Consider the following 12,852-nt stretch of genomic DNA (forward strand, 5'->3'; position numbering starts at 1 on the left):
AGTTGTTCAGGGTGAGGACCAGTTCGGTCAGTCGAAGGAGGGTGTCGGTGGAAGGGTACTGGGTGGTACGGCGGGAAAGGAAGAAGCGGAGTGCTTTGAGTCCTTCGTGATGGGGAATGGAGGTGTACAGGGACTGGATGTCCATGGTGAAGATGAGGCGTTGGGGACCGGGGAAGCGGAAATCCTGGAGGAGGTGGAGGGCGTGGGTGGTGTCACGAACGTAGGTGGGGAGTTCTTGGACTAATGGGGACAGGACCGTGTCGAGGTATGCCGAGTTGAGTTCGGTTGGGCAGGAGCAGGCTGAGACGATGGGTCGTACGGGGCATCAGGTTTGTGGATTGTGGGCAGGAGGTAGAAACGGGCGGTGCGGGGTTGTGGGACTATGAGGTTGGAGGCGGTGGATGGGAGGTCCCCTGAGGTGATGAGGTTATGGACGGTCTGGGAGATGATGGTTTGGTGGTGGGGGGTGGGGTCATGGTCAAGGGGACGGTAGGAGGAGGTATCTGCGAGCTGGCGTTTGGCCTCAGCGGTGTAAAGGTCAGTGCGCCAAACTACTACTGCGCCTCCCTTGTCAGCTGGTTTGATGGTGAGGTTGGGGTTGGAACGGAGGGAGTGGAGGGCTGCGCGTTCCGAGGGTGAGAGGTTGGAGTGGGTGGGAGGAGTGTGGGAGTTCAGGTAGCGGTTAATATCGCGGCGGCAGTTTGCTATGAAGAGGTCGAGGGCAGGTAGGAGGCCAGCACGGGGTGTCCAGGTGGACGGGGTGTGTTGGAGGTAGGAGAAGGGGTCGTCAGAGGGTGGGCGAGAGTCTTGATTGAAGAAGAAGGCACGGAGGCGAAGGCGGCGGAAGAATTGTTCGGTGTCACTCCGTGTATTGAATTCATTGACCCGAGAACGTGTGGGAACGAAGGTGAGACCCCTCCTGAGGACTGATCTTTCATCCTCAGAGAGGGGCAAGTCTGGAGGGATGGTGAACACACGGCAGGGCGGGGAGCTAGGACCTGGTGTGGGGCTGGAGCTGGATGTGGGGGCGGGGTTAGGCCTGGGGGCGGGGACAGAGGTCGGCTTGGGGGCGGAGTTGGACATGGTGATAGAGACCGGCGGGGGGGCGGGGTTAGGCGCGGTGACGGAACTCGGCCGGGGGGCGGAGTTAGGCGCGGTGACGGAACGCGGCGTGGGGGCGGGGTTAGGCGCGGTGACGGAACTCGGCCGGGGGGCGGAGTTAGGCGTGGTGGCGGAACGCGGCGTGGGGGCGGGGTTAGGCGCGGTGACGGAACTCGGCCGGGGGGCGGAGTTAGGCGTGGTGGCGGAACGCGGCGGGGGGGCGGGGTTAGGCGTGGTGACGGAACGCGGCGGGGGGGCGGGGTTAGGCGTGGTGACGGAACGCGGCGGGGGGGCGGGGTTAGGCGTGGTGACGGAACGCGGCGGGGGGGCGGAGACACATGCGGCGATGTGGTCCAAACGTAGATTGCTGACGTCACTGGGGGCGGAAGTAGCTGCGGCGACCACGCAGACAGAGTTCTTCCCCGTAGCCACGGAGGTCGCCAATCTGTTGGTGATTGTCTTCATGACGATCGCAGAGCAGGTTGTCTGTGCGGCGATCCCGGAGGCGGTTGTTTGGGCCGCGATCATGAAGGTTGCGAGGTCGGTGGGGGCGGAAGTGACGTCATCGTCGGCGGCGTCTGCGGCTATTGCCGCGGGCGCTGTAGCGGCCGCGTGTGTAATGGCGCCGGACTGGTTTCGGAGGCCGATGGAAGTTTCTGGAACGGTTGAGGAATCTGGAGTTTGGGGGTAAGTGCATGAACCAGCCTGTTCAAGGCAATGACAGAGATGTACGACCGGGGCAGCCTTCACCTGAAAGATGCTGGAGTGTGCATGTGTTTCACCTGAGGAATGATTTGGAAAATCAAAGATAAAGGACAAAGTAATAAGACATACTTAAACTGGAAAGACAGCAAAGATTTTGAACGCTGTTGCCAGGATGAGTAGGCCTAAGTTATAGGAAGAGTCGAGAGTCGGGAATGAAGGGCATAAGTCCTTCCTCGATTCCTGATGAAGGGCTTATGCCTAAAATGTTGACTCACCTTGTCCTTGGATGCTGCCTGACCTGCTGTGCTTTTCCAGCACCACACACTCCACTCTGATCTCCAGCATCTGCAGTCCTCACTTTCTACTGAGTTACAGAAAGAGGTTGACCAGGATAGGACTTTATTCCTTGGAATGTAGGAGAATGAGGGGTGACCTTATTGAAGTGTATAAAATCACGAGGGGCATAGATAGGATGAATGCAGATAATCTTTTCCCCAGGGATGGGGGATTGAAAACTAGAGGGTATAGGTTTAAGGTAAGAGGGGAAAGATTTAAGAAGGACCTGAGGGGCAACTTCTTTACACAGAGAGTGGTGCGTATATAGAATGGGCTGCCAGGGAAAGTGGCTGAGGCAGGTACAATAGCGACATTTAAAAAACATTTGGATAGGTACATGGATGGGAAGGGTTTAGAAGGATATGGACCAAACGCAGGCAACTGGAACGAGCTGAGTGGGCACCATGGTCAGCATGGACTAGTTTGGGCTGAAGGGCCTGTTTCCATGCTGTATTACTCTATAGTTCAATGACTCTAAGACAAGAAAACAGAACAGTGTGATGATATATGGTACAATAGCTACACATACAAGCAGAAGAATGCAAATATGGACAGAGTAGGGAAGAACAGTAAAAATTCAGAATTTAAGGCGGTTTCTCCGAATATACACAGCACATGTAATGAATTGGATTGGTCAATTGAACAAATAAAAATAAGGATGACCATTAAAGAGACATGGTTTCAAGGTGACCAAATCTCGGACATGAATATTCAAAGATATTTGACATTTCTAGAGGACAGGGAGAAAAGGAAAGGTGAAGAGATCATTCTTTTAATAAAGGAAGGGATCAGAAGATGAATATCACAGTTCAAGATGGAGAGATGGTTTGGCTAGAAATAAGAAATATTGAAGGTAAAATAACCTTTGCTGAAAGTGGCTTATAGGTTTCCCAACAGTAGCTACACAGTAGGACATAATGTAAATCAATGGGAGCCTATAAGAAAGATACTGTAATAATGGTGGGTGACTTTAATCTCCACACTGATTAGATAAATCAGATTGGCAAAGATAGCCTGAAGAATGTTAACAGTTTGTTTTTGAATAGCACATTCTGTAACCTGAAACAAAAACAAAAATTGCTGGAAAGGTTGCGCAGGTCTGGCAGCATCTCTGGAGAGATGAGTGACCCTTCCTCAGAGTCGAGTCGAGTGACCCTTCCTCAGAACCGATTCTGTATTCTAATAGGGAAGAGGCTATTCTGAACCTGACAAAGAATTTGTTAGAACCTTTACAGCAAAGCATTCTCATAGATAAGATGATCATAACACAATAGAATTTCACATTCAGTTTGATTGAGAAATATCTGTCCATGATGCCATGATGTCATGCTGCAACTATACAAAATGCTAGTGTGGCCTCACTTGGAATATTGTGTACAGTTCTGGTCGCCCCATTACATGAAGGATATGGAAGCATTGGAAAAGGTGCAGAGGATGTTGCCTGGTCTGGAGGGAAGGTTTTACGAGGAAAGGCTAAGGGACTTGAGTCTGTTCTCATTGGAGAGAAGGTGGCTAAGAGGGGATTTAATAGGGACATACAAGATGATCAGAGGATTAGATAGGGGGGACAGTGAGAGTTTTTTTCCTAGGATGGAGACGTCAGCTTGTACCATGGGGCAAAGCTACAAATTGAGAGGTGATAGATTTAAGACAGATGTTAGAGGCAGGTTCTTTACTCAGGGAGTGGTAAGGGCGTGGAATGCCCTGCCTGCCAATGTAGTTAACTCAGCCACATTAGGGAGATTTAAACAATCCTTGGATAAGCATGTGGATGATGATGGGATAGTGTAGGGGGATGTGCTCAGATTAGTTCGCAGGTCAGCTCAACATTGATAGCCGAAGGGTCTGTTCTGCGCTGTATTGTTCTATGTTTTATAATTAGTGTCTTAAACATAACTACAATTACAAGGATACGAAGACAGTAAAAACCGAACAAACTGCAAATGCTGTAAATCAGAAACCAAAACCGAAATTGCTGGAAAAGTTCAGCAGGTCTGGCCATATCTGTGGAGAGAAGGACCCTCCAGAGAAGGTTCACTTGACCTGTAGCATTAACTCTGATTTCTCTCCACACGTGGGGGGCACGGTGGCACAGTGGTTAGCACTGCTGCCTCACAGCGCCACGGACCCGGGTTCAATTCCCGCCTCAGGCGACTCTCTGTGTGTAGTTTGCACATTCTCCCCGTGTCTGCGTGGGTTTCCTCCGGGTGCTCCGGTTTCCTCCCTCAAACACAAAGATGCGCAGGTTAGGTGAATTGGCCATGCTAAATTGCCCATAGTGTTAGGTGAAGGGGTAAATATAGGGGAATGGGTCTGGGTGAGTTGCGCTTTGGCGGGTCGGTGTGGACTTGTTGGGCCGAAGGGCCTGTTTCCACACTAGTGCTGCTAGACCTGCTGAGCTTTTCCAGCAAATTCTGTTGTTGTTAATAAGACGACAGTGTTGGCTGAATGGACTGAGGAAATGGGGGTTCAAAATGTAAGCTGGCAGAAAAGCATTGGCAGACATTTAAGAAGATACTTCATGACTCAACAAAAATATATTCCAATGAAGAAGAAAGACTCCACCAGAAAAATACACAATCCATGGCTAACTGAGATGTAACAAATTGAATGAAAAGGTAATGCTATGAAGATTCGTGATTGCCCAGAGATTGGAAAATCTTACCGAACCTGCAAAGCATAAGTTTATGCAAAAAAAAAAGGGGTTGGGGTGGGGGAATTTGGGAGTGAGATATACATTACAGACAGTAAAAGCTTCTACCAGTATATAAAGAGGAAGAGTAGCTAAAGTGACTGCTGATTCCTCAAAGGGTGAGGAAATGGCAGAGGCTTTGAACAGATATTTGCTACTGGTCTTCACAGCTGAAGACACAATAAGCATTCCAAGAATATTAGTAAAAAGCAAAAGGAGAGAGGGACCTAAAACAATAGTTATCCCATGTGACAAGGTAATGGAAATAGCAACGTATCTTAATGCTGAGAAGTCCCCTGGACGTGAAAACCTGTAAAGGAATTGTCTACACAGATACTGGACACTTCGGTTGTCATTTTCCAAAATTCCCTATGTTCTAGAAAGGTCCCAAAGGATTGGAAAAATGATAAATTTAGCACCTTTATTTAGAATGGAGAGAGACAGAAAAGAGCAAACTGCTGTCCAGTTAGTCTGATAGACATCTATAACTGGATAATTGCTATAGTCCATTATTAAGCAAGTCATTATTAAGCAAGTCAAAACATCATCATGCAGAGTTAACATGGCTTTGTGAAAGGGATATTGTATTCAACAAATTTATTAGAGCTGTTTGGGGAGGTAATTACCCTGCTTCGGGTGATATCTAGGGGATCAGAAAATGGGGTGATTTCCAAAGATATTCGATAAGGTGCCTTACTCCTTGAGGTAGGAACTCATGAACAGAGGACTAGCTAACTAACAAAAGACAGAGTTGGGATAAATGGGTTATTTTTCAGGGTGGCAAGATGTAAGTCCTGCTGGATCTGGGTGGAGACTCAACTATTTGCGGTCTATATAAATGTGAGACCGACTAATGTAGCCAAGTTTGATGATGAAAAGGCAGGTATGAAAACAAACTGGGAATAGGATTTGCAAAAGGATATTGATCGGTTAAATGAGTGAGCAAATATGCAGTAGGTGGGGTGTAATGTCAGCTTGTCCACTATGGTAGATGGAGCAGAAAGAATTACATTTAAAATGGTGAGAGACCACAGAAACAGTGGTAAAGAGGACTTTGGCTATCCTTGTTCTTGAATCACAAAAGTTTCCCATGGATTTAGGAAGCCAAATGGAGTAATGGTTCATCCAACTACAACAGAGATAAGGAGGAATTTCTTCCCTCAGATGGTAATGGATCTGTGAAATTCTGTACCGCAGAGGGGAAAGGTTGGGTCATTAAGTACATTTAAGACTGAGATAATCAATGAGGGAGTCAAGGATTATAAGGAAAAGACAGGAAAGTGGCGTTGAGGATTATCAGGTCAGACAAGATCTTATTGAATGACAGAGAAGACTTAATGGGCTGAATGGCCTAATTCTGCTCCCTCACCTTACGGCTTCTTTCACAGGAGGATGGAATATAAAACTAGGGAAGCCTTGCTACTACTGTCAAGGGCATTAGAAAGATTGCACCTAGAGTACTGTGAGGTGAGAGGTAGGGATCTCACAGAGTGGATGCTGATAGGATGTTTCTCCTTATGGGTCTAGAACGAGAGGGCACAATTTCAGAATAAAGTGAAAGATTACTTAAGATGAAAATGAGGACATATTTCTTCTCCTAGTGGTTTGTTAGTGTTTAGTACAATCCTTCCCCACAAAGCAATTGAAACAAACAAATATATTCCAGGCTGCATTAGACAGAGTCTCAATCTGCAGAGGAGTCAAAAGAGAGAGCACATCAGAAATTCTGTACCCTGTAATGGTTAGCTTACAGGCAGAATGTAAATGCTTTAGAGGCATTTCAGAGCAAGTTTATTAAACTAATACTTGAAACGGGCAGCTTGTCTTATGAGGAAAGGTTGAACAGGTTATGGCTTGTATCTGTGAAGTTTAGAGGTGTAACTTGATTGAAATATAAAATGTTAAGGGGTCATAGAAACATAGACAATAGGAGCAAGAGGAGTCCATGCAGCTCTGAGTCTGCTCTGCCATTCAGTATGATTATGGCTGTTCATCCAACTCAATATCCTGTTCTCATTCATCCCCCATATCCTTTCATCCCTTTAGCCCCAAGTGCAATGTCCAACACCTTCTTGAAATCATACAATGTTTTGGCCGCAGCTGCTTTTCTTGGTAGTGTCCAAAGTTAAAAATCACCCAACACCAGGTTATAGTCCAACAGGTTTATTTGAAAGCACTAGCTTTTAGAGCACTGCTCCTGTAGCACTCTGAAAGCTAGTGCTTCCAAATAAACCCGTTGGACTATAACCTGGTGTTGTGTGATTTTTAAGTTTGTACACCCCAGTCCAACACCGGCTCCTCCAAATCATTTCATGTAGTGCATTCCATAGTATCACCACTCTCTGTGTGAAGACATTTCTGCCCATCTCAATCTTAAGTTGTTTACCAAATATCCTTAAACTGTGACCCCTAGTTCTGGAGCCCCCCCCCCCTTCATTAGGAACATCCTTTCTGCAGCTGCGCTGTGTAATCCTGTTAGAATTTTATATGTTTCCCTGAGATTTCCAACACTTCCCCTCTCTCCCCAAACAGCACCACCACCACTTCAATCCGAATCAATTTAACCTCTCTTCCTATATCAGTCCTGCCATCCTGAAATCAATCAGGTAAACCTTTGCTGCACTCCCTTTATGGCATAAATATCCTCTCTCAGATAAGTTGACCAAAACTACATACCACACCCCAGGTGTGGTCTCACCAAGATCCTGCATAATTGCAACAAGACATCCCTGTTCTTGTACATAAATTCTCTCGCAATGAAGACCAACGTACCGTTTGCCTCTTAGCTTCAGTGATTGGTGTACAAGGACACCCAGGTCACATAGTACATTCCCCTCTCCCAATCTATCACCATTCAGATAATAACCTGCAATCCCGTTTTTGCTCCCAAACTAGATAATCTCACATTTGTCCACATTATACTGCATCTGCCATGCACTTATCCACTTATTCAGCCTGCCTAAGTCACATTGAAGCAACTCTATATCTTTCTCGTGGTTCACCCTCCCACCCAGCTTTAGAACATAGAACAGCAGAGGCCCTTCGGCCCACGATATTGTGGCAAGCATTTATTGCAATCTAACATGAACCTAACCTACACACCACTCAATTTACTGCCATCCATGTGCTTGCCCAGCAGTCGCTTAAATGTCCCTAATGTCTCTGACTCTACTCCCATCACTGGCAGTGCATTCCATGCACCCACCACTCTCTGTGTAAAGAACCTACCTCTGACATGTTCCCTATACCTTCCTCCAATCGCCTTAAAATTACGACCCCTTGTGACAGCCATTTCTGCCCTGGGGAAACATCTCTAGCTATCTACTCTCTCTATGCCTCTCATTACCTTGCACACCCCTATCAAGTCACCTGTCTTCCTTCTGCTCTCCGGTGTGAAAAGCCCTAGCTCACTCAACCTCTCTTCATAAAAGAAGTGCTCCAATTCAGGCAGCATCCTGGTAAATCTCCTCTGCACACTCTGTAAAGCGTCTACATCCTTCCCATAATGAGGCAACCAGAACCAGACACAATATTCCAAGCGTGGTCTAACCAGGGTTTTATAGAGCTGCAGCAAAACCTCTTAAAGTCAACCCCCCTGCTAATGAAAGCCAAAACACCATATGCCTTCTTAACAACCCTATCAACTTGGGTGGCAACTTTGAGGGATCTATGTACATGGACCCCAAGATCCTTCTGTTCCTCCATACTGCCAAGAATTCTGTCTTTAACCCTGTATTCAGCATTCAAATCCAACCTCCAAAATGAATCACTTCGCATTTATCCAGGTTGAACTCCATCTGCCATTTCTCAGCCCAGCTCTGCATCCTATGTCATGTTGTAGCCTGCAACAACCCTCAAAACTGTCTACAACACCACCGACCTTTGTGTCATCAGCAAACGTATTAACCCACCCTTCCATTTCTTCATGCAAGTCTTTGACAAAAACGACAAAGAGCAGAGGCCCAAGAACAGATCCCTGCAGGACACCATTGGCCACCGACCTCCAGGCGGAATATTTTCCATCCACTACCACTCGCTATCGACTTTTGGCCAACCAATTCTGTATCCAGACAGTCAAATTTCCATCAAAGACTGTTGTGCTGGAAAAGCACAGCCAGTCAGGCAGCATCTGAGGAGCTGGAGAGTCGACGTTTCGGGCATAAGCCCTTCGTCAATTCATCATTTCCTGATGAAGGGCTTATGCCCAAAACGTCGACTCTCCTGTTCCTTGGATGCTGCCTGACTAGCTGCGCTTTTCCAGCAACACACTCTTCCATCTGATCTCCAGCATCTGCAGTCCTCACTTTCTCCGAGCCAAATTTCCATGTATCCCATACCTCCTAACTTGAGCCTACAGTGGGAACCTTTATCAAATGCCTTACTGAAATCCACAAACACTGCTTGACCTTCGTCAACTTGTCTCGTCACATCATCAATAAGGCTTGTGAGGCATGACTGCCCCTCACAAAGCTATGAGGAGAAAGTGAGGTCTGCAGATGCTGGAGATCAGAGCTGGAAATGTGTTGCTGGAAAAGCGCAGCAGGTCAGGCAGCATCCAGGGAACAGGAGAATCGACGTTTCGGGCATAAGCCCTTCCTCAGGAATGGGGAAAGTTTGTGAAACTTTCCCCATTCCTGAGGAAGGGCTTATGCCCGAAACGTCGATTCTCCTGTTCCCTGGATGCTGCCTGACCTGCTGCGCTTTTCCAGCAACACATTTCCACCTCACAAAGCTATGCTGACTGTCTTTAATCAAACTATGTTTTTCCAAATAGTCATAAATCCTATCTCTCAGAATCTTTTCCAGTACCTTGCTTACCACAGACATAAGACTGGCTCGTCTGTAACTCCTAGAGATTTTCCTATTCCCTTTCTCAAATAAAGGAACAACATTTGCCTCCCTCCAATCATCCTGTATTACTCCTGTGGAGAGTGAGGATGCAAAGATCATCACCAGAGGCGCAGAAATCTCATTCCTCTCTTCCCGTAGTAATCTTGGATATATCTGGTCCAGCCCTGGGGACTTATCTAGATGCTTCCCAGAATTTCCAGCACATCCACTTCCTTAATATCAATCTGTTCAAGCCTTTTAACCTGGTCCACAGTGTTCTCACTATCAACAAGGTCCCTCTCTCTAGTGAATACTGAAGCAAAAAACTCATTTAGGGGCTCCCCTACCTCTTAGACTCGAGGCACAGGTTTCCTCCACTATCCCTGATCGGCCCTAACCTCTCTCTGATCATTCTCTTATTGCCCACGTGTGTGTAGAATGCCTTGGGTTTTCCCTAATCCTTCCGCCAAGGCTTTTTCATGCCCCCTTCCAGCTCTCTTCTGTCCATTTTTGAGTTCTTTCCTTGTTACCCTGTAATCCTCTAAAGCTGTGCTAGATCCTTGCTTCCTCAACCTTAAGTAAGCTTCCTTCTTCCTCTTGATGAGAAGCCCCTCTTCTCTTGTCATCCAAGGCTTCTTCACCTTACCATTCCATGCCTGTCTCAGTGGGACAAAGTTATCCAACACTCACAACAAGTGCTCCTTCAACAACCTCCACATTTCTGTTGTGCATTTCCACAGAACAATTGTTTCCAATTTATACTCCACAGTTCCTGTCTAATAGCACTATAATTTCCCCTCCCCCAATTAAATACCTTCCCATTCTGTCTGAAAACACTTTGAAAACTTGGAGATATTACGTTTAGTTCCCTCATCTAAATCATTAATGTATATTGTAAATAGCTGGGATTCAAGCACTGATCCATGCAGTACCCTACTCATTACTGGCTGCGATTCAGAAAAAGTCCCATTTATTCCTACTCTTTGTTTCCCGTCTGCCAACCCATTCTCTCTCCATCACAATACATTATCTCCAATCTTACCCTCTTTAATTTCACACACTAATCTCTTCTGTGGGACTGTGTTGAAAGCCTTCTGGAAGTCCAAATAAACCACATCCACTGACTCACCCTCATCATCTCTACCACAGTAGTTACATCCTGAAATAATTCAAGTTGATTTGTGAAGTCTGATTCCCTTTCGGAAATCCATGCTGAGTCTGTCCGATTATGCCATTGTTTTCAAAGTGCTCAGCTATTAATTGTTTTCTCATGGGCTCTAGCATTTTCTCCACTACCAATGTCAGGCTGATTGGTCAATAATTCCCTGTTTTCTCTCTACCTCCCTTTTGACATAGACAAGTTACATTAGCTATCCTCCAATCTGTATGATGTGGAGGTGCTGGTGTTGGACTAGGGTGGACAAAGTCAGATGTCAACTTGCCTCAGGCTTGTAAAAATAGAAATAAATGTCATTTTAACACAAATTGTTACTTTGTCAAATTTTGTCCAGTACAGTAAAACAAATTACAATTGGGGGAACCTCTCACCTGTTGAAAGAAGCAACTCTCCGAAAGCTTGTGATTTCAAATAAACCTGTTGGATGATAACCTGGTGTCATGTGATTTCTGACTTTCTCTAATCTTTAGGAACTGTTCCAGAATCCCTAAGATTTCCAGAAGATGACCAATGCATCGACTATTTCTAGGGCCACTTCCTGAAGTACTTTTGTGGATTATCAGCTCCTTGGGGATTTATCAGCCTTCAATCCCATCAATTTCCAAAACACCATTTCCCTACTCAGATTTGCTTCAGTTCCTCTCTCTTAGTAAACCCTATGTCCCCTAGCATTTCTAGATGTTACTGTGAACATAGAACCAAAGTATCTATTTAATTGGTCAGCTATTTATTTGTCCCCTTTGATAAATTCCCCTGTTTCTGACTGTCAAAGATTTATCTTTGTCTTTACCGATCTTTTTCTTTTCACATACCTAAGAAATCTTTGCGGTCAGTTTGTAAGTTTCCTACAAGCTTACTCTTGTACTCTATTTTCCTTCACTTCATCAATCCCTATGTCATCCTTTGCTGAACTCCCACTCCTCAGATGTGTTGTTTTTTATCGTATGCCCAGATGTGGAGAGTACATTCCCTCTTACTTGAGAATTCTAGAACTATGAGTCACTCTAAAAATCAGAGATTGCCCATTTCAAAGGAAATAAGACAAGAAAATCCTCTTTGATCATCATGAGTCTTTGCAAGTCTCTTCTTGAGAAGGCAGTGGAGGCTGGGTCCTTGAATATTTTAAAAGCAGAGGTAGATAGGTTCTTGATAAGCCAAGGTTGGGTGGGGGGGGCGTGTTGGCAAGTTATTTGGGAATGTAGATTTGGAGTTACAATTAGATCAGCTATGGTCTTATTGATTGGTGGAGCAGGCTGGAGGGACTGAAGGGCCTAATCCTTTAGATTACTTACAGTGTGGAAACAGCCCTTCGGCCCAACAAATCCACACCGACCCGCCAAAGTGCAACCCACCCAGACCCATTCCCCTGCATATACCCCATTCACCTAACACTACGGGCAATTTAGCATGGCCAATTCACCTAACCTGTTCCTATTTCCTATGAATCTTTGGAATTCTGAGCCCCAGGAAACTGTAGATGTTCAGTCAGTCCTCGAGCATATTCCAGATAGAGGTTGAGAGATTTTTGGACACCCTGGGAATCAAGCGATATCAGGATACAGTGAGGAAGTAGTGTTAAGATTGAGGATCAGTCTTGAAGGGTTGAAGGAGCTTCTTTTTCTCTTCAGCTTATAACCCTGCAGCCATCTGATCTTGACATTGGTCTAAGACTAGAACATCTGCCTCCATTTTGTTTTGTATGCTGTTTTTTTCATGACTTCATTTTTAAATTGCCCTTTGTTCCTTCACCTTGTTTCCTGATGATCCTCATCTGGGTTTTTCTGTTTTGTCCTTTACTGTACCCATTACCCCTCCATTTGACCTTTGCACCATGAACACTATTGTCAACGACTCTCCTGACCCCTACCCCATGGTAGATCTTTCCTCCACTCCTTCTGCCCCATCCCTCACCCAGCCATCCCCACTCCTTTTACATTCCTAACCTTCCCAATATTCTGAAGGGTCAGTGACCTGAACTGTTAACTTTGTTTCCCTCTCCTGGCCTGTTGGT

The 12,852-nt window shown here is 45.9% G+C and overlaps 1 long non-coding RNA gene across 2 annotated transcripts in view; it reads left to right on the forward strand.

Annotated features, from left to right (window-relative positions):
* LOC148150033 (uncharacterized) overlaps positions 1-12,852 on the forward strand; it is a 38,265-nt gene that overhangs the window by 21,897 nt on the left and 3,516 nt on the right. The window lies entirely within an intron of this gene.

The sequence above is a fragment of the Chiloscyllium plagiosum genome, unplaced genomic scaffold (genome assembly GCF_037043375.1).
Source record: "Chiloscyllium plagiosum isolate Xiang-an unplaced genomic scaffold, Cpla_swu_hap1 HiC_scaffold_5, whole genome shotgun sequence".
NCBI lineage: Eukaryota > Metazoa > Chordata > Chondrichthyes > Orectolobiformes > Hemiscylliidae > Chiloscyllium > Chiloscyllium plagiosum.